Raw genomic sequence first — 22,117 nt, 5'->3', positions numbered from 1 at the left:
TAGTTTATACTTATTTTTATCAAATACTTAAGATATCTTTCCTCAACAAAACATTTGTGAACATGAAATTCAAAACATGTATTTTGTCCTCTCAAGACCCACAGGACCTCAGTCTATTTGCTTATATTGTCAAAGAACACCAGAACAACTTTCATTATAATAATGTCTTATGCACTGAGAATAACTGGGAATATGTCGTTGGATTTAAAACTCTTTTGAAATATTATACGTAATTACCAGCGAAAGTACTCGGTTTCATTTGAGTCATTAGGTTGATATAGCTGTCATTTTTCCATTTGTTGCCAAGTCGAAAAGGTTCTTACTAACACCAACTCTGGAACACCCAACATAATGCTGGCCATTAGAAAAGCATGCGTTTTTTTGCAGTCTGAAACCAACAACTTTGAATGACTGTCCCTGTTCAATTTTAAACTTAAACCATTTCTCAATTGACATATTTTTCTGTTATGTTATCATTATTACCAATGGCACTTATTGTTCTACACATTAAATGTTGTAAGGTAATGAACAACTTCTTTTTTGTGTGATTTTTAGCTAGACTGCCTCATTATAAAATTAACATGCATGCAAACATGAATAAATAACACAAAACTGTACACCCTCAGGGTTCATCTAGTAAGATGGAAAAATTTGAGGTTTCAAAGTTCTTTTTTGATGAAGCTATGATGGTCACATTTTTTCTTTTGTTTTTTACTAACTTACCGCACAAAAATATGTATCTGTACATACACATGAATTAATAAATAATAATAACCCAGTGCACATCCTCAAGGTCCACTCAGTATGGATACTATATTTTAGATTTCTAGACTTCTTCATCTTGGAGTTACAGCAGTCACATACACACACATTATTTTTATTATAGATAAAGAACAGAATATTAATTCCAACTTCATAACCAACCTAAAATTAATTAAAAAGTATATCATTATTTGTCACTCTTGTTATGTTAAAAAATAAGCATAAAACTATTTCTTACATTATAGATGGGTGTTAAGCTCTAAATATGAATTGGCAGTTTCTGTAGTACTTTGACCATCACATAAGTATTATAGAACAAAGACACTGATTGGTTCCAATATTAAACAATCACGTGAACAACAGAGCCGATAAAACATTAACGATTTTATTATTTTTACATTTCACGCTGTAAAACAGCATATTTATAAGAGTTAAATACAAAACTTCCAAGATCTGGAAAAGTATTCATGACCTTGAACTACAAAACATTTAGCTCAATATCTGAAATGTACATATTTTATTATTAAACTTTTTGAATTCATTAATTACAAAATAATTTTATAGAATAGAACTAATTAACGGTACTGAAGTACGCACAATTTTTGGGACAAATTGCACAGTGAAATAATGGTAGATGAGACATTTTATATATGTTAAAGTCATCAACAATTCTGATAAGTTCTTTATAATGTCTTTCTATTTCACCATTTTAAAGTTCAATGTTAGTATATATAGTTCATATGTTAAATCAACAAACAGTAAAGACAAAGTACATTTTAAGTTTTGTATGTCTAAAATTAATTACCATGCATATAACTGTATGTGAAATTGTAATTATAAATGTTTTTATGATGCAAAAATTTCTAATTCTGGTCATGCCTTTTCTCTGGGACATGGGGCAGCCCTCTACTGTCTAGATCTGCTACTCGTAATTAGATTTCCAATCATCATGCTACAAGCTTTAAAACACCTCCTTGTCAAATCACCATCATGAAAGCAACCATCTTCGAGGACTTCTTCCTCATGCTTGAACCACAAAAAAAAAACTGTCTGCAAAAACAACAATTAATTCATCAAAATTACAAGAAACAGAAAAGAGGGTGAAGAGAAATAATTTTTATTCACTCCCAGGTTTTATAATAAACCTAAAATAAAACCAACTATTTTAGTTTATCTCAAAAGAATAAAATTGAAATTTACAATCAAATGGGAACTGCACTGATAACATTGATAAGAATTTTCCAGTAAATATTCATTCATTAATTAGCTACGCCAGGTTTCTTTTTCCCAACCATCATGCTGTAATTTGAAAAAAAAACACTTTGGCCTAGCTAACTGGTGAATGTATATTTGCTGTAACATTTCTATCAGTGCCATAAGTGTAGCTAACAATCTGGTTGTCACTTTTGACTTTATTCCTTTAAGATGAACACTTAATACATTTTCTGGTTGCACAATCCTTCACACTTAAGATGGTTTTGAATTGGGATTTGTATGAAAAAGTGAAATAAGTATAGGAAACAGAAGAACTGTTGAACAACCCTGAAACTTCATGATGACGAGAAACCCACTTTAAGACACAATGTATCTCAAGATGGCTGAGAGGAGTATTAAAAATTTTATTAGAATATAGTAGAGTACAACGTTTCGACCTTCTTTGTTAATCTAATGATGACCTATGGAGGTTGAAACGTTGTCCTCTATTTTATTTTAATAAAAGTTTTAATACCCATACCAGCTGTTTTGAGATACACCCTTAAAACGTTCTTTTTTTCAAATTAAAACCAATCTTTAAGACAAAACTATTTTACTGTTGTCACAATCGCTTTACTACTAGTAATATTTCTTTCATTCTTCTATCTGATTATTTTTTTCATCATTGTTAACTATATACTTTATTCTCCTAATTTTCATCACTGGAACTTAAAATCTTTTGAATTGTTATGCATTAATTTCTTTCCCATTTGTAGGCTGAGCTTGCCCTCGGCTACTACTCCTACGTTTGTGATATAACAAACCTCATTTACTCCTAGTAATTTACACTATATTGATAGCTATCTGTTGCTTTAAGTCAAGTTTTTAAGTTAAAGACCCTACATTTCAGACTAACTTCAGCTCTTGTTTTGTCTGGGGTACAAACTTTTGCCTGATCTGTAAGTCTTTGTCCATTTCCGTCTAAAAATTACCGATTTCTGCTTGCTTCCTCCCATTCAAAATTCCAACTACTCTGCATTAACAAGATGCTTTATTAGTAGCATGACAGTGACAAGTCTGTTCTTACCCATATCAATACCTCGTTTATTGGAAAGAGTTCTTCTTTCCAACCTCAATATGGCCTAGCTACCTTCTCTTCATCTTCGTTGTTGGAACGAGCAAGTCACATATCCATCACCTTTTACAAGAGCTTGTATCACAGAGCCAGTGGTAACTATTTAAGGTTTCTGTGTTCTCATATCCTAGATCTTTTTTGGGAGCTCATGACCACAACCTTGTGATTTTAGCTGTATATTTTCCTAGCTTTTTAAATCTACTGGTAGATTGATTATCTTCTCTCAACAAAGTTCTCCTCATGAAGTGGTTCCTCATTTCACTTATGTCATCACTTCCTGTCTACAGGTGTGGCTTTTATCGGTTCTACTGTTTCATTCCAGGATTTGGTTGAATGTGTTTTATGTCTATTTTCCTGATTCATTAAGCCTTTTTCTATGTCTATTTACTGCAGACAGTAATTGCCCAATATCTAAATACGGCCCATCAACTTTTTGACCACCTGACATTTCATATGGCTTTTCTTCCTCTTTCTCACCTTTTCTGTTTCTTTGAATTGCTTATTGAAACCATAATGTGGTCCTTAACCTGTTAACTCCCAAGTATTTAAGATGCTACGTCAGCTCCTATGCCGAGTTTTTTATTTTGTAACTTTTTTCTTAACGCCATTTTGGATCAAAAATGAATGGGTCAAATGCATGTATGGTGCTGTCATCTAGCGTTGATGTGAGGTATTATTAAAATCGAATTAAATCGTCCGTGGCACTGTGTTACCGATCGGCTTGGACGAGATATCTCCTCTACGGCTCTGAACAGGTTAATGCCCTTTCTCATTCTCCATATAAACATTGGTCTTGATGTCAAATATGTCTTCATGTCTTACTCAACATCTGTTTCCTTCTCCTTCCTCGAAGTTAGTGTTCAGACACTTATGTCATTACTGTCACCAACATCTAATACCATTTCTCCTATGTTATCCTCTGTCCCAGCTAGTCCTTCCACAGTAAGATCTATGCTGCCATTTTAAGTGAATTGGCATTTTTATATTTTTATATCTTATTCCCTGGTTGAGTTTGTCAAGTTGTATTTGAACTTATCTATGTTACGTTGCCATCTCCATAATATTTCTTCACATCTCATTAATTTCATTACTATACACTTTGCTGCTTCCCTTCACTGAACTTAGACATAGTTCAGTCTAAGGTGCAGACTTTTGTCACTTTGTATCTGCATGATCTCGCAAATATCATCTTCCCACCTTTTCAGTTATACAAACTTTAAGAGGAGTAAGTCTTCTCATTTTTTCATCTGTGTTTCGTATTCAGAATTCCTTGTCTTCGTGAATACTATAGCAATCTCATTTTGTGGCGGGTGTTGGCTGGTAAGGTATACTTTTCATAAAATTTTAAAGAGACAAAATTACTGTAGCTTATTACCTTTCAAAGACGTCTCTTCCAGGCAACAAGTATAACCACCACTTTCTATTAATGTATTCATCCAATCTTTACATAAACTAAATTAAAATTTCTGCCTCCACCACCCTAGAAGGCAGCTAATTCCAAAAACCAAATACCTTATTTGAAAAATATAATTTTCTAAACTGCATACGACTTCTACTCTGCAAAAAGTTACACTTATACTCCTTGTCTTATTGTTTTCACTGCTAAATATAGATAAAAGTTTTAAGGATCGATATTATCACTACCCTTAAAATTATTAAACGCCTAAATGAAATCACATCTGTCCCTGCTTCTCTTCAGAGGAAACAAGTTCAGAGAATTTAATGTGTCCTCGTAGGACAATTTTACCATCCCAGGTATTTTATTAGTGTCTTTTCTCCGAATCTTCTACAGTAATTCAAGCTTCTTCTCGACGAAGAGGTACCAAAATATATACAGTGATATAAATGCAACGTTGTAAGTGATATATATTTTGAAATAATAATAACCCCTGTCTTGTATTCAATGTTTCTACAGATGCTATTCAAAATCCTATTAACCTTACTGCTAACAACAATACATTATTCAAATGACTTAAGTGGTTTTTCTTTCACAACACCAAGATCTTTCTCTTTAACTACAGTATTTAATGTATTCCTCTTTAAATTGTAACAATAATTTGAATTATAAACACATACATACATCACATGTGGACATTTAAACATCATCTGTTATGTATTAGCCCAATGCATCAAATTTATCTAAATTTTCCTCCAAGTCTGCTGCATCTCTGATACAATTAGCCATCCCAAAAAATTTTAACATCATCTTCAAACCTCAAACTTTTGTTAGTCATTTTAGAGTCAATGTGATTAATAAGTCACAAACAGCAAGAGAATCACTACAAAACCCTGAGGCACAACACTTGTAGCTGTGATTCACTTGTTACTCTTCCATATTTTCTGTTCTCCAGTCAATATTCTAGATAATATAATAACATTTGTCCCACACCCACAGATAAATCAAAGCCATGTAATATTTGTAATTCTGTACTTTTCTGATTACTTATCGTCATTCACAATTATAGTTTCCTAGGGCGATAGCACACTGATTGTAGCTGACGAATAATAATAATATCTTGTATTCACGCATTGAAAAATTTGCATAATTTGTATAAAAGCAAACGATCCCTTGGAAACAATAGTGTCAATTGTTAGTATTACACACACACCTAGTACACTGTTTATTCCTACACACAAGAACGTTCTACAAATTTCAAGAGGAGGCAGGACTGCACAATATCTATTTAAGAATATACATGTGAAGGGACCTCCCATGGAAGGTTCTATTCTTTTAGTTTACCTCTTCTGGGATCTAAACATTCACCCACGTGTTTGCTGTGCATGGCGACCTGTGAAGGGAAGGAGAGGATCCTGGTGTTTGAGGGGTCCAACCCTAAAACACCACTTTAGCCTTGAATTCCTGTAGACGGGAATGAATTGGGGTGAATCTGCAGGTCCATTTGGGCTAGGGTAAACCAAGTACCAGTGTTGGATGTTCTCAACAGGTGTTGTTGACATTCTATCTGATGCTGGTGTTTGGGTATAGAACTCACAAAATCCTGGCATTGCTGCAGTGTCCTTGTTCGCCATTGTAGTGCGTCCATGGTGGGTGCGGATCAGTGGGCACCAAAATATTTCTTTTACTGAGGATCTTCCAAATAAAAACTTAAATAAAATAGTAAAAAACAGTCCATAGGTAAAAGACCACGTCTTGAAGATTTTGAGCTGCAGTCATCAACATCTGTAACATCTGTTGTACCTCATTTTCTTATGCTAAATTCTCTTAAAGACAAACCTTAAGGGAAAATGTTTCCCATTTTCATTCAGAAGGAAATAGAGGGATTTTCTGGCTCTCCAAAGTCAGTAAAGAAGCTTCGATCTGGTGACATATTGATGGAAACTTCCACATCTCAACAAAGTGAACTCCTATTGCATTCAAATGCGATTGGGGATATACTTATTGAGGTTACACCTCATGTTACTTTAAATTCCTCACGAGGAGTTATTGTTGAGAGGGATTTGAAGAACATCCTCGAGTCGGAAATTTTCGCTAGTTTCTCCACCCAAGGAGTTTCTGCAGTGAGGTGTATATCCACTTGCATTCTGACCTATACATCACCACGTCCTCCTTCCACCGTCAAACAGTTGATCTTAATTACAGGGTGCGGCCATACATTCCAAACACTTTCAAATGTCTTCAGTGTCAGTAGTTCGATCACTCGAATACATCATATCGCAGTTCCTTGACGTGTGCTCGTTGGGTGGCAAGGCCCACTATGCTTATGAGTGTAAAACAGACCCTCATTGCACCAATTGCAATGGCTCTCACACATCTGCTGCACTTCGTTCCACTACTACAGTGGGAGTACAGACGAATCTTTCTGTACTTCGAGAAGAATCGTTCTCAAATCAAATGAAAAGCCTTTTGACCTCCATGGTTAAAAAAGTTGATGAATCAACTTCAACACGCATTTCCGTCTGTAACATACATTCCAGCAAATCCTAAAATACATTTTCTTTGGTTCCAGGTACGGGCATTTTCTCGGGAGCATCTTCTTTTCCCACATCAAGATGCAAGACGATCATCGTTCACGTCCCCAGTCTCTGGAATCCTCTTCCAATTGCAAAGATCTGCCCAATCGAACCAGGGTAGGATTCATGAATAAAGATAGTAAAGAGAAAAGACGTGGTCGTAAGCGGAAGGGTTCTCCACCCAATTTACCTACACACAAATAAAAATGTGCCTAATTGATACAATGGAACTGCCGAGGTTTACGTTCTAATCTAAATGACATCAAAACACTGATTGCTTTCTAACATCCTGTATGTCTTCCCTTAGTAGAAAGAGTTCTGAAACATGTTGATAAAGTCACCTTTCGGCGAATTTCTTTGTACATAAATGTCAGGCTTTGTGATGAACGAGTGCGTCGAGAGGTGGCACTGTTGGTTGATTAGCATGTGACCACCCTATCTTTGCCACTCAACACAACCAAACTTGGAGGCCGTAACCATCCATGTTTCCTTAGATCGTACCATCACTGTTTGTTCTCTCTACCTGTCACCTGGAGAGACCTATGATCAATCATACCTTGATTCTCTCATTGAATATTTGCTGTCTCCCTTTTTAATTCTGGGGTACTTTAATGGAATAATTTCCTCTGTGGAAGAAAGTGCTGATATTGATAGGAGGGGTTGCTCTGTTGAGTGTATGTTCTCTGATCACAACCCTTCTCTTTTCAATACTCCACCGTAGACCATCTTATTTGACTTGAAACATCAATCAAAGAAGCCTTTCTCAAATGACAACACCTTATATTAATATTCTTTGACACTGAGAAGGCTTATGATACAACATGGAGGTATGGCATTTTGCGAGACTTCCATATATATATGGGTTACTTGGCCATTAGCCCATTTTATTAAAAATGTTTCAATGGACAAGAGATTCCAAGTTAGTTGGGGTTCGACACTTTCCCGTTCTTTTCTACAAGAACCGTGATCCCTCAGTGCTGTGTTTTGAGTGTCACACTTTTCAGTATAAAGATTAATGCCATCACTGAATAACCTCTTCTTACTGTTTCAAACGCTATCTATGTTGACGACTTTCACATCTCATGTTTATCATCGAATATGAGGTATATTGAGTAGCAGCGACAGGCTGCCCTCATTCGCTTCCTGAAGTGTACCACAGCAAACAGTTTTAACTTCATTCTCTCTAAAATCGTTTGCATGCACTTTTGCCGCCAATGGGGTATTCACCCTGATCCTGGACTCTGTATTGGTGAATTTGTGCTGCCTGTGGTCCCTGAGACAAAGTTCTTGGGGTTTATCTTTGACTGTAAGCTGATTATTATACCACACATCAAGCAGCTATGGGTTAAATGTACGAGAGCACTGAACATCCTCTGTGTCCTCTCTTCCCCCACTTGGGAAGCGGATCGATGTTCTATGCTAAACTCGACTATGGATCACTGGTTGTGGTTTACATTTAGAAGTCTTAAATGAAGGATACGTACAGACAAATGTTTTACACAGATAAATACACACACAACCCTCGTAGTTAACTTTCCATCGTTGTTTAAAATTTAAAAACCAAATATGAAATAACTAGAATAAAACAATTATAGTTTAGATTTCTTCTTATAGTATCCTACATTTAAACTCCTTAACGCACGAGGCAGAACGTTAAAGCAAAAGAGCCACTGAAGTGATGGTTTAGTGTGACAATTGGAAATTTGTGTCCAGTTCGACACAAGTCTGTTCTGTCATCTAGATTCGTTTTCTTAAACAGGAGATACGACTTTGTTCATATCCAAATGTAGGCCAAATCAAGTAAAGTTATTATATAAATCGTATATAGAAAAGTTTTGCGAGTGTTAGAATAACGTCGAATTTACGAAGAGAAAGTTATTTGAAGAATATATTAGGAATTGAAAAGATTAGAGATCAGCGAGTTACTGTTGTTAAAACATATTCCCAATACGGTGAAGTAAAATTATCCAGATATGCAGGTAGTATGTTTATTAAATAAGTTAAGTGAATAAAGATATTTTATCGTTGATACACGTAATGCATGGACTACACAATCTTCAGTTAGACATCCTATATAGCCAGACTTTGGTGATTCAGAAGTACAATATTTATCAATATTTCCAAAAACTCCTGAAGCCCAGAAGAGAGGAAATAAAAAGGTTCGAAGTGGTTGACATTAAGATTGAACGTGTAAAATTCCTATGAATAATTAATAACGTAGAATGCGTAAATTGTATACAATAGCATTGGCTTATCCTGATTAAACCACCAATACCTGAATATTGTTATTACCTAAAGTCATAAATATACTCACTCTCTAAGGGAATACGTGTAACACTGAAACAGAGTTCATGGAAACGATTTATAAATGTTCTATATAAAAAAAAGACTTAGAATAATATATTTTATTTTAAAACTACTGTTTTGATTAGTGAAAATATTTTAAGGTGTTTTGAGGATGGAAAATAGCAGGTTTAGATTTAGAATAATATCAATTCCAAGATAATTTTAATTTCGTTAATGGAAAGATTTAACTGTAAAATATACTCTTCATTAAAATATACCCAAACATTGGAGAAAGGGCAACACAAGTAATTTGCGATAACGGAGTGGTTAATTTATAGAAGTTAGAGACAATTATATGTTATTACATTTTGTGTTATCTTGTAGCAAAGCCACATCGGGCTGTCTGCTGAGCCCACCAAGGGGAATCGAGCCCTTGATTGTAGAATTGTAAATTTGTAGACTTACCACTGTACTAGCGAAGGGCGTGTTGTTACATAAAATTACTTTCGACTAGGTTTAACTAAGTGCAATCCGTATTTCTGTATATTCTCCCTGACATTTTAATTCTACACCATATATTTTAGGTAAACCAACTCTTTATTATACGTATTGCATTTCGTAATCTGCATAACAAAGTACTTACTCCCGCACTTACATGCTGGATCAAATATTATTAAGGTTAACAATTGCAAATACTTAATTATTGAATTTTGAACTTAAAAAAAATTCACAATACAAAGAGAAAAAAGGAATTAAATCATACAAACAATGTAACCATAACGGTTTATAAACAATTACATTGCACATTTTAACATGACAGGAAAAAAGATAAACCTAATGAAAAAGAACGTAAACACAAATGTTCAGCAAAATTTATATTTTGAAACATGTTAAACACGTAGAAACGTTCTCTCACTGGTAGAAGATTATGAACAACGCATCAGTTGAAGGCTACTAAATACCTATCTAAACAACGCATCGTCATCCGTCCCAAATAACACCACATGAAAGACCAGGATGATAATTTTCTATCCCGTAAGTGCAATATGGGGCCAGTAAACGATACAGAGAACGGGAGTCCAGGACCAGGAAAAATTATAAGACATGGCCCGACAGCGGCGAATCGCAGCAACAGCGTCAGTTTACCATATTAAAGGAAATATTCTTTTATTGATCACTTTAACCCTGCTAACCAAGTCTGCAGGTCTATAGCAATAGTCTTGAACTGTCGAATTGACACTTTGCATAACCTCCTCAAAGGCAGCTTTGGGATACATAAGGAGGTGAATCCCAAAGCACTTGACTGGAGGGAACGTCACTGCCTGACTAAATGGAGGGTCTGCAGATTAGGCCCACGTGCCCAACCACAGAGCTTTGGTTTTGGCATAAATTAGCTGAGCTGCTCTGGTTTAGGAGTATTTCTAACAATATTCTGTGCTGAACTCAAAATTCAGATCATCTGATCGACTAACATATTTGATGGTCACCTCACAGGACAAAGAGATACCATACACCAAAACAGTGTATAACATGCTGAAAAATAGGCACTTTGTCACTGGTGTATACAAAGAAGGCGATAGTAGAAACTGAGTTATGTGAAAGGGAGCCATCAAGTATCCATTCACTAAAACTCTGGTAGAAGATGACGGGTAAAAGGTTCTTAAATAATGGACAAAAACTGGAGGAAAACCCGTACCTCTTCTAAACATACCAAAAACATTACGGTGGACTCAATCAAATGTCTCACTCTGATCAAGCGAAACAAATATTACCGGGATGTTTCTATATCTCATGTAATGAAACAGGTCAAGTAGAAGTATCAAAATTTGCTTAGCGTATTCCAAGCTTATATCCTCTTGCATTCTCTCAATGTCCGAAAACATCCAACATCCAGATACTTTTCTTTAAAATTAAACTGATCTAAAAATGATCCTCAAGATATTTATTTAAAAATTAAACTTAGATAATTATCTTAATAATTAACATCTAGAAATTATTCTTGAAAATTTGCCTCCTTATAGTTTAGTAAAAATTAATCTCTGAAACATTTTATTAAAAATTAATCTCTTGATAATTGTCCCAAAAATTGACGTCCAGATTATTTTTAAAAATTTTACCCTTCTTTAAAATTAACCTGATATATAAATTGACCCCAAGATGTTTTCAAAGAAAAATTAAACTTTAAATAAGTTTCTTAATAATCAACCTCCAAAATTTTTTTTTTATAAATTAGCCTACTAATAGTTTAGTAAAATTAACCTCTGAAACATTTCGCTAAAAGTTTAACCTCGGAATTATTTCCACAAAAATTAACATCCAAATTACATTCTAAAAATTAACATCCGGATGTTTTCCTTAAATTAATCTTCAGAAATTTTTCTTTAAGATTAACCTTCAGAAATTTTTTTAAAAACTTAACTTGTAATACTTTTCTAAAGGTGGTTAATGCATTCCATTTCTAATCTGAAGGTCGCCGGTTGAAATCTCCATTACACCAAACATGTTCACCCATTCTGGCGTGGGAACGTTATTGGTAAAATGTTAGCGTGTTTTCTTATAGCAAAGCCACATGAAGTTATCTGCTGAGCTAACTGAGGGGAATGGAACCGCTGATTTTAGCATTGTAAATCTGATCTACTAGCAGGGGACTCCTTGGTAAAGGAATAGCACAAGATTTAGCAACTGGTGGTTGTGTGTCGCTGCCTTTCTACCAGTCTTACCCTGCTAAATCAGAGGCAACGAGTACAGATTGTACTAATGTAGCTTTGTATAAAATTAGGATATTTTTCTTAAAAATTAAGTGGAGGGTAAATTTCTTTAAAAACGAAGTTCTACGTATTTTTTTTTAAAATGTAACGTCCAGATAATTCTCTTTAAAATAACTTCTGGGTAAGGTACTTTAAATTGTTTGTTTTTGAATTTCGCACAAAGCTACTCGAAAGCTATCTTTGCTAGCCGTCCCTAATTTAGCAGTGTAAGACTAGAGGGAAGGCAGCTAGTCATCACCTCCCACCGCCAACCTTTGGACTAATTTTTTACCAACGAATAGTGGGATTAACCGCCACATTATAATGCTCCCACGGCTGAAAAGGCAACCGTGTTTGGCGCGACGGGTATGCGAATCCGCGATCCTCAGATTACGAGTCGTACGCCTTAACATCTTTGGCCATGCCGGGCCAGTTACTTTATACTTAATCTCATATAAAAATTAACTTTGAGGTACTTTTCTTTAAAATTCACCTCTAAGTTATTTTTTTTCAAAGAAATCCTCTAAAAGTAACCTCCAGATAAATCTTTGAAACGTAACTTTCGGGTAATTTTCTTAAAATTACACATCAATTATTTTTTTGAAAATTACACTTTAGGTAATTGTTAAAAGTATTACCTTATAAAAAATTACCTCAAGATAGTTTTCTTTAAAATTAATATCTATATAATTCTCTTTAAATTTAATTTCATGGAAGTAATATTTTAGTTACTTTCTTAAACAATAACTGCCATTTAAATTTCTTACAAAATAGCTTACAAATAATTTTCGTAACGTAACCACTTCCCAGTGGCTCAGCGATATGTCTGCGGACTTTCAACACTAAAAATCGGGTTTCAATAGCCTTGGTGAACACAACAAGCCCATAGCGTAGCTTTGCACTCAACTCAAAACAACAAGAATCTAAAATTAACCTCAAGATATATTTAAATTTTGGGTAATTTTCCTAAAAATTAACTTCCGGGTAATTTCAAAAACTATATCCAGGTAATTTTCTCTAAAACTTAACGTGATAGAAAAATGAATTTCTGGTTAAATTTCATGAAAATTAACCTCCAGATAATTTACTTAAAAAATTAACTTTTGTTAAATTTTCCTCAAATTTACTTCCTTGTATTTTTTAAATTAATATCAGAGTACATTACTTAAAATAAACCTCATATAAAAATTTACTTCCAGATAATGTTCTTAAAAATTAAACTCCCAGTAATTTTCTTAAACATGAGATACAATGTATTTTTTTTACAATTAATCTCCTATTAAAAGGAACCTCCAGATAATTTTTTTAAAATTAAATTCCAGAAAATGCGCCCCCCAGTGGCTCAGCGGTATGTCTGCGGACTTACAACGCTAAAAACCGGGTTTCGATACCCGTGGTGAGCAGAGTACAGATAGCCCATTGTATAGCTTTTGTGCTTAATTGAAAACAACAACAATAACTAGAAAATTTTCTGAAAATTACACACTCGGTAATTTCAAAGTTCAAAATGAAATACATTGGGTTGCACTTACGAAAGATATCACTTTCTTCCTTATCAGTAGCTTATTAATTATCTGATCTTCACATCTACTGGCAATGTCAAAAATGGTACGGACACAATACCAGAACATAGTTGTTCTGAAGTTTATGGAACTAATACTTACCATCCAAGGTAGCAGATGGCCCTAGTGTTCTTGGAGGTATGAGAAACTTCATTTCCCTTTGCTAAAGAATTGGTGTTAGACTGTTCACACGATTTATTTAAAACTAGCAAATCTGCTACTTATTCTCTGCGGCAAATTTATGTCCCTTAAATAGAGAAATCATGGGCATCCTCAAGTATCTGAGGCTTCAATGTTGCCATAGTATTACATTCTGGTTACTGTTGTAGGTGAAGGTATATAGCAGGAATCTGTAAGGAACAATGACTGAAGCCTGAGGCCTTTGCTTTTCAGAAAGATATAGAAAAACTAACGAAAGACATTAATGTAGATAGCAGAAATCTGGATACAAGTGCTGAGATTGCCAGATGTGTAGAAGCAAATACTTAGTTACTGAATTGGGTCCGGACAATTAGTGGATGTAGGGTAGTTATGTTTAATTATACCAATTCTCTCTGAAAGAATCTTTGCACATCAAACTCAAGGATTTCACGATTTCCCTCCAACATATCTGTGCTTAATTAAACCAGCTGTTTGTAGACATGCTGCCATTGTTGTCTATAGCAGACAAGGTAACACCTTATGCCAAACAGCAAATAGCTTCGTCTGTAGCCTGCTATCTGGTTGCCATACAGATAGTGTGAAGTTCCAGTATGAAGGCGTTGGAAAATACTTCTTGGTTTATACAATGTCCAACGTATTGGATAAGACATGCACAGTCACCTTGGACTTGCTTTTATCGCATAAATCTTCCATTTGTTGTATACTCTGTTTGTTTGTTTGGTCGCACAAAGCTCACGAGGAATATTTCTTCCATTTAGCAGTGTAAGACTGTATAACATCTGACCGTCACATTATGGTTTATACGAGATCTCCTCAGATGGTATAACATCTGAATGGTTTATAAGATCTCCTCAGATGGTTCATATTTCGAGATCCCTCTGCCTATTACAGTTACACCACATTTTGAAAACATAAGAATACAACAAATTCCCAAAACAAAATACCTCTTATTTAATATTTGTATTAAGAATAATTACAACAATAATACTTTGATCAAAGGATGAGAACATATTTACACTTCTTAGCAGCATTAGCACGTTCATTAGTTGTTGCTGAAATCTTATTTGAGGAGTCTAGACTCTTTACAAAATCAGCAAGTCCTCATAAGTCAGGTATATTGGCCAAAATGTTCAATTTACCCCATAATATTTCAAATGTTTTTGTTCTTTTCTATTTAAACTAACTACAATTCACTTCTTGAGTATCTTGTGGTTTTGGGAAGGTCTCCAAATTTAAAACAGCTCAATGACAGGTTGGTCTATATAAGATTTTAGAACAGGATGTATCATAATTCATCTCTACGTCAAGTATTTGGTTTAATGATTTTAGTCGTATTTCACATTCAAATGTTGGTCTTTAAATGATAAGAAAAAGAAATTTTATTATTAAACATAAACTGAAGTAGGTTTCAAAAGGGTTAGTTTTATTTCGTTTAACGTTTCACCCTTCATGCACAATTCGTACGTAACCAACGTAATCGCCTTTAACAGAATAGAAAAAAAATGTTTCAAATAAGTTACACAAAGATGAAAAATTCGTCAAAATTACTCTGTGGACGTAATAAACTTTTACCATATTATCATATTATCAAAAAATAACAATAGCTAAACATATGGAGAATGAGCAAAAAATATTGTACCCTCCCATGAAAATGTTGTTAATTTGTTCCATCTTCTATTAGAAAACATAAGAATATGAAAATATGTTTTTCGTACGCACTTTACGAGATCTCTTGAAATACGATTTCGGATCCTAAGTTTAACTCATATATGCCTGAACCTTTCATGATTTTAGTTAATTTTGTTCATGAAAAGTTTTGTGCACTTGCTGCAATTTGTTAGATCATCTTATTACAATTAGCCAACAATATGATCAAACAAGTTTCTCTGCAATTGTGGAGTCATTAAAACATATCTTACAAATATGAGAATGCATGGGCTTAGTTAAACCAATTAATGAAATATTTCAAGCCAAATACGTCACATTACATTTATGTATTACTTAAAAAGGTGGTCAGTGAATCATTCATTGAAAACATACAATGTCCACTATATATTTACCTGCAAAACTGGTTTTCGTTATTTTGAGTTTCATTTTATGTTAGATTATTGAAAAGTAAATACTTTGGATTCACTTCAACAATAACATCATCCTTAGACAATAGAGAGGTCACCTTGCTAACCATCTTGGGTTTATCAACAACTTTCCCCAAACCAAATCGTTTTCCAACAGCCAGGTCTTACTCCAACAACAACATGTCTCGAAAATAGGTCTGATGTTAAACAAATGTAAAAAGAAGAAAATTAACAAATATACCTTTAATGCCCTGAGAAATAACAGACTCATCAGTAGCAGAACTGGAAGTTAAAGGCAGTATACCTTCTAACAATAATGGTTTAGTTGTGTCATTATCACGTAAAATACGTATGGGCATGGGTTTAGCGGAGACATTTGCCAATAACACAGAACCAACAAACGTAAACAATCTAAATTTCTACCTAACTACATCAGTTTTTACATCTGTGGTCAAAGAAGCAACATCGGTGGTCTGGTGAATCTATGTCCATATACAGACACAAACCCTTTTGATTTCTCTTGTTCGAACTGCAACAATCAAACATAACAAAAGCAATTTTTACAGAAATGGCAGAGTAAAGAAGAAAACCTTGGTTTGGTTTTTGGAATTTCGCACAAAGCTACTCGAGAGCAATCTGTGCTAGCCGTCCCTAATTTAGCAGTGTAAGACTAGAGGGAAGGCAGCTAGTCATCACCACCCACCGCCAACTCTTGGACTACTCTTTTACCCACGAATAGTGGGATTGATCGTCACATTATAACGCCCCCACGGCTGAGAGGGCGAGCATGTTTGGCGCGACTCGGGCGCGAACCCGCGACCCTCAGATTACGAAGCGCACGCGTTAACGCGCTAGGCCATGCCAGGCAAAGAACAAACCACCTACACCAAATATTCCAATAAAAGAAAAGAGAAAATGGTAGCCCTCTTTTATAAACAGAACTGAGAACAGTTTTAAAATATCTCACACTTTTTGGTGACAAAGTGAAAAGTAGGAGCGAGTGGTCGAGCTGAGAAGACGTTTTGATATTAAAAGTTTGCAATGACAAGTTTATCAGTATTTAATACAGCTGATAGTGTCAGCATTTTGAATTTACAATAATTATCTGGTCGGAGAAAAAACTTAAATAATGATTTTAATAAACTATTTGCCATTAAATATAAACCAGCATTCTGTATTGATTCTTTATATTGTTATGAATGAAGCTAGTGTATCACTGTAAACTATCCTTATATAACCAATTCATTGAGCACTTGGTGGCTGTATTATTCTTATCAGACTAATTTGTAAATCTGACGTGAGTGAAAATTTCTAACCATTTGGTAATGTCACTTCACACTTACATGGTAACTTTCACCCTTTTAATTTTGTGTATTAGTTATGTATGCTTTATTTATTAAATTGTCGTTTTGCTTTGTTTATATTGAAACCCGAACTTTCAGCGTTTTAAGCCAACAAACTTGCCACAGAAGGGGTGGACAGGAGTTATTACTATTTTCTGTTACGTTTAACAATAGAAGCTGGAAAAACATTAGAAAGTGATACACCTAATATCTGAAGTTACGTGTGTTTAAATCAGAAATAGTAGACAATACAGCGAACACTTTTTCTGGCCAAGTTCAAATTACTTGTGATAAATATTTGGATATATTATTCTTGATACTAATTAGGACATATTTACTCGTGATTGGCTAGAAATAACACATGGTTCGTTATTGCTCATTTTGCACACGAATCTTGCACTTGGCGAATATAAAAACATCACTCGCGTGTTTAGTTTGAGTGGAAGTTGTGTTTCAGTGCAAGTAAGTTTTAAACTAAGAACAATGTCCGATACAATTTGTAAATGCGGTGGTAAGTTGCGTTATTTGTATTACACGATGAAGAAACACACTGTTTGTGATTGAAAATAATTTCGTGTGATAAGAGGATTTTACCGCAAATGTGTTTTACTCTAGAAAATTATTCATTCGCGGCTGTTTAATAGACAGAGTATTATTACGTATTTTGTATGTTGGCTTCACATTTTGTGTGTAGCATTGGTTTGGGCCTTTCTTTGTTTAATACTTCGTGATTGAAGAATTTTAATGTTTGTTTATTTGATATTAAACTTGCTAGATAAATCTTCCCATTTATGATTTATTTAATCACCACTTAGTTTTTACGCAGTGAGAAGCTGTTAACTGTAGAATGTTTGTCTTATTAAAAGTAAATTTTGTGATTACTTTATGACTATAATTAGCCTTAAACATACAACTTTCACAATGATTTCTATTTAGGTTTCTTCTCTTCCACTGATGTACTTTTTGTCTAGAATCGAGTATTTTTATTATTGTCATTATTAAACATTAATACGTTCAACTACTTAATTTTGTATGATTTGAGAAATCTTGACATGATGCATAAATTATTGTAATATGAACTGTTTATTTATTTGTATACTTCTCCCCTTTTTATAAATATCAACTGAACGGTTTGATGCATGACTTTGTACACGTATTACTATATAAATCTGCGTAATAGCTATAAACACTTGTACTCTTTCTCTTCTTCAAAGATCAACTGTGCACATGCACTCAGGAGTGCACGTGTGGGAAGGAAGGAGGATGTAAGTGCACCACGTGCAACAAGAAAGAAGAAACTGACAGGAGTTGCAAGTGTAAAGGTATTAACAGTTTCCTTACTACACACCAACACGCGCTTAAAATATTAACTGAGGGATGTTATAAAATAACGACATGTTTTAGTAACTACTTTGCTTTTGCTTATTAATTCTTGCGGCGTGTTGCAGTGGACTGATTTTACAACATAGTTCTACAGAAAAGATAACTTCACTGTCTTCGTTAAGCTAAACGAATAATGCATAACTCGTAATCGGGCATTTTGAAAACTACTGCTGTACAAGATTGTTCAAATACCTGTATGGATACGATATTATAAACATTATTCAATGTAAAATATCTGAAATTCTGTTTTTTTTTTTGCTGTATATAATAAATATACTTAATTTATGAAATCAAGTGTACAATATCATCCTGAAGCCTTTTGTTTTTTAATTTATTCGCATTATCAGCTATGTATATATTTAACAAATTTTAAAATAGAAGAAACTCTATACCATACTAATCTCTTCAGATCCTACGTGCACCTGTAGCGACAAATGCACGTGCGGCCAGCAAGACGGATGTAAATGTACTTCGTGCATGAGAAAAGACGACACTGAGGGAAGTCCATGCAAGTGTACAGGTATGTAAACTCTTGCTAGTTATTTAAGAGTGACTTGTTTGTGTAAATAATAATTATAAAATAACGTTTAATCTTCCTTTACAGAAGGAGAACCCTGCAGTTGTTCGTCCTGCACGTGCAGCAAGGAAAAATGAAGTTTCTTTTATCCATGGGGCTGGTTCCTGTTTAATTCCTTTACTAGATTATTCGTTTATTTTTGTTTTTTAAATTGTTTCCAATATTAATTTGTTTATTTAAACATTGTTTAACGTTTTTCAAATAAACTATTTTTACAAACAATTCCTTCTCTTTTCGGAAGTCCAGAAAATTCGACTGCTAGTGAAGCGTAATTGTTACTTTGTAATTGAACGAACACTCTTACGTTGTAACTATACTTCAAACTCGTTAAATAACCTTGTTTTTTAAGGTGAATCAAGAATTTCTGATTTTTGCAATAATATGTTTAGATTTAAGGGAAGTGCTTACCATCAATTTTATTGAATATAACAGGTATAGAACTTGTGCTTTCATTTATTGTGATATTACAATCGCTCAATAACGCAGGAACACTCTTGAAACGCTCTCATAAATTAGTCGGTTGATTACAGTACACCCCTTTAACTTAATTATTAAATATATTTAGGGCCGCGAAGAATCTCGTAGATAAATTACACTTTGTCTCGAATAACGCAAACGAACTGCATCAGTAACGGGAGTGTACATAACGTATAGTTTATATAATATCATGTAGTGACCTATTACCTGTCTGTTCTTTACGTTTCATTTATTGATCCGTTAATCCTTCCACAAACTATAATTACACAATGTATATTTTAAATACTAAAGATGTTTAATGCAAATATGTGTAGGGATGTGGTACCTCTTTCTACACTCTCTTCTACCAAAGTAATAACTGCAGGGAGCACATTGTCAACGAAAGAATATTGCTAACAATCGAGCTACTCCTTGAAATAATATGGCGTTATTAAATAACGCGTAAACAACATCGAATAATTTACAGATCTGCTACATAGAATGCTGCTTTTAAGAGCAGATGCGAAAAAACGAGTTGCTCTTTTGTGACCTGATATGGATTTTTTGTTTTGATATTTAAATTTCTTAAAATTTTAGGTTCTACATTTTCGTATTTTTACCAGTTGAAATATATCTTAACGTTTTCTCTTTAGACAAAAAACGATTACAAAACAAATTAGATGTGTTTTCTTTAGGAACATTGTGAATGTAGCACAAAGGCTGGTATAGATAGTAACACTTCTATTGATAATTTTTTTCTTGTTCTTTACTTATTTGTTTAATACCATCACCAGCTGTTCTTAGATGCATCTTTATTCAAAGTGGGATTCTCGGCATCAGAATTATAAATATACTTTACTAAAGATAACTACTATTGTCGCGTTCCGAACAGGTAGTTTTTTACATTATAAATTAAAGTCCGTCCTTGCTATATAATTTCTAACTGGAGGATAACGGAAAACAATATATCATTTGATAGATTAAAATATAAGCTTTGTCTGTTTGAGAATAATATAAATCATCTTAACTATTGGCAGTTTATGAAATTCTGACAGTTCGACGGGGAAAGTGAGTCTTGTTTATATAAACAATTAAATATAAGGCTGTTTATTTTACCCGAATAATATCTATAATAATTAGTAATTATCGTTAGCTTTTCAATATGTATTAGGTTTTATTTTTAGTCCTGGTCAGGTTTTTAAAATCTAAAACACTTCAACTGCAGATTAAACCCAGAAGAGATAGTAAGAGAAGTGGTAACAGTCTAATGGGTGATGTTTTGTTTTTGACAGGTAATTAATTATCCAAACAAGAACTTACGAGCCTTGCACGGTTAGTCACTCTTACGTTTAGAACTTGTAAGGTGCATATAATTTTGGATATTTGATATTCTGTGTAATCCTTGCAAGTTTTATAACGTGAGGTTGTAACAGTTTTACTGGGATGTGGGGTCACAGTATTCATCAAATGCATGACGTTTTATAATATATACCTGAGAAAGTTCAGTACTGACAAACAACATCAGTCAAACCTTCAAGTTACACATGATGAAATATAACATTTACTTTGCTGTTTTAAATATTTTTTGTACACTTAAAATAAAAAATGTAAGCGTGATGATGAAAATGGATGGAAGTTAACTAGATTGTAAGAGAAAGTCCCAGATGACGACTAAAGTTTCTACAAATGTAGATATGTAAGCTCTTCTGAAAGCAGGTTAAGATTATACTGAAAATAATTAAAACAGAAATTACTTAACTACAAGAAAACATTGTTTGTAGCTTTATCAAGGTTTTCTTGTATTGTGTACTTTACGTATATTTAAACAACTAGAATCTTGTTAGTGGCGCACATGTAGTATAAAAACAATTATGCTCCTGTATTGTTGTTGGATTGAAACGTGAAGGAAACAAGCCAAAAGACAGATTTTAATGGAAATATTTATGGGTAACGTTGTTTATGTTGTGTTTGAAAATTTAAAACATATGGAGACGAGAACAAAAACAACGGACCGTAGCTTCGGGAAATTAAAAATAACGTTTCAGACACGTTTCTCTTTATCCCAGTCGTGATTAGGGATTGTATGACATGATTTATTGAAATTCGAAGATAACATATTCAACGTAAACCTTTATCAATAAAATATGAGAATCGGGAGAAGCTGCTAAGGAAGAAAGGTTTGTTTTTGAATTTCGTACGCTAGACACGTAATATGAGTCCGGGTAACATTGAAGCCTCAGATACTTACGGATCCCCGTGAATTTCTCTACTGAAGGGAAATAAAGATGTCGCAGAGACTTAGTTCCAGATACCTCCAAGAACACGAGGGCCACCTGCAACCTTGGATTGTTAGTATCAGTGCCATAAACTCTGGAACAACTAAGTCCTGGTGTTGTATCAGTACCACCATTAGTACTGCCAGTGGATGTAGAGACAACACGTGAATAATAAGCTAGAAAGTCT

At 34.0% G+C, this 22,117-nt stretch overlaps 2 long non-coding RNA genes across 5 annotated transcripts in view; both read left to right on the top strand.

The window, feature by feature from the left end:
* LOC143235586 (uncharacterized) overlaps positions 1–22,117 on the top strand; it is a 211,195-nt gene that overhangs the window by 45,456 nt on the left and 143,622 nt on the right. The window lies entirely within an intron of this gene.
* LOC143235588 (uncharacterized) overlaps positions 1–22,117 on the top strand; it is a 63,589-nt gene that overhangs the window by 7,009 nt on the left and 34,463 nt on the right. Inside the window, exons 1-4 of one of the 4 annotated variants that reach the window (XR_013019329.1) lie at positions 17,602–17,749; positions 18,453–18,560; positions 19,031–19,141; positions 19,226–19,420. This is a non-coding gene — a long non-coding RNA (uncharacterized LOC143235588). Of the gene's footprint in view, positions 1–17,600; positions 17,750–18,452; positions 18,561–19,030; positions 19,142–19,225; positions 19,421–22,117 lie in introns of those variants that run through there. The other 3 variants (XR_013019330.1, XR_013019331.1, XR_013019332.1) reach the window with 3 other exon arrangements.

Source organism: Tachypleus tridentatus, chromosome 12, assembly GCF_004210375.1.
Source record: "Tachypleus tridentatus isolate NWPU-2018 chromosome 12, ASM421037v1, whole genome shotgun sequence".
NCBI lineage: Eukaryota > Metazoa > Arthropoda > Merostomata > Xiphosura > Limulidae > Tachypleus > Tachypleus tridentatus.
Note: the sequence above shows the minus strand (reverse complement) of the source record. Positions and strands in the feature narration are given on the sequence as shown.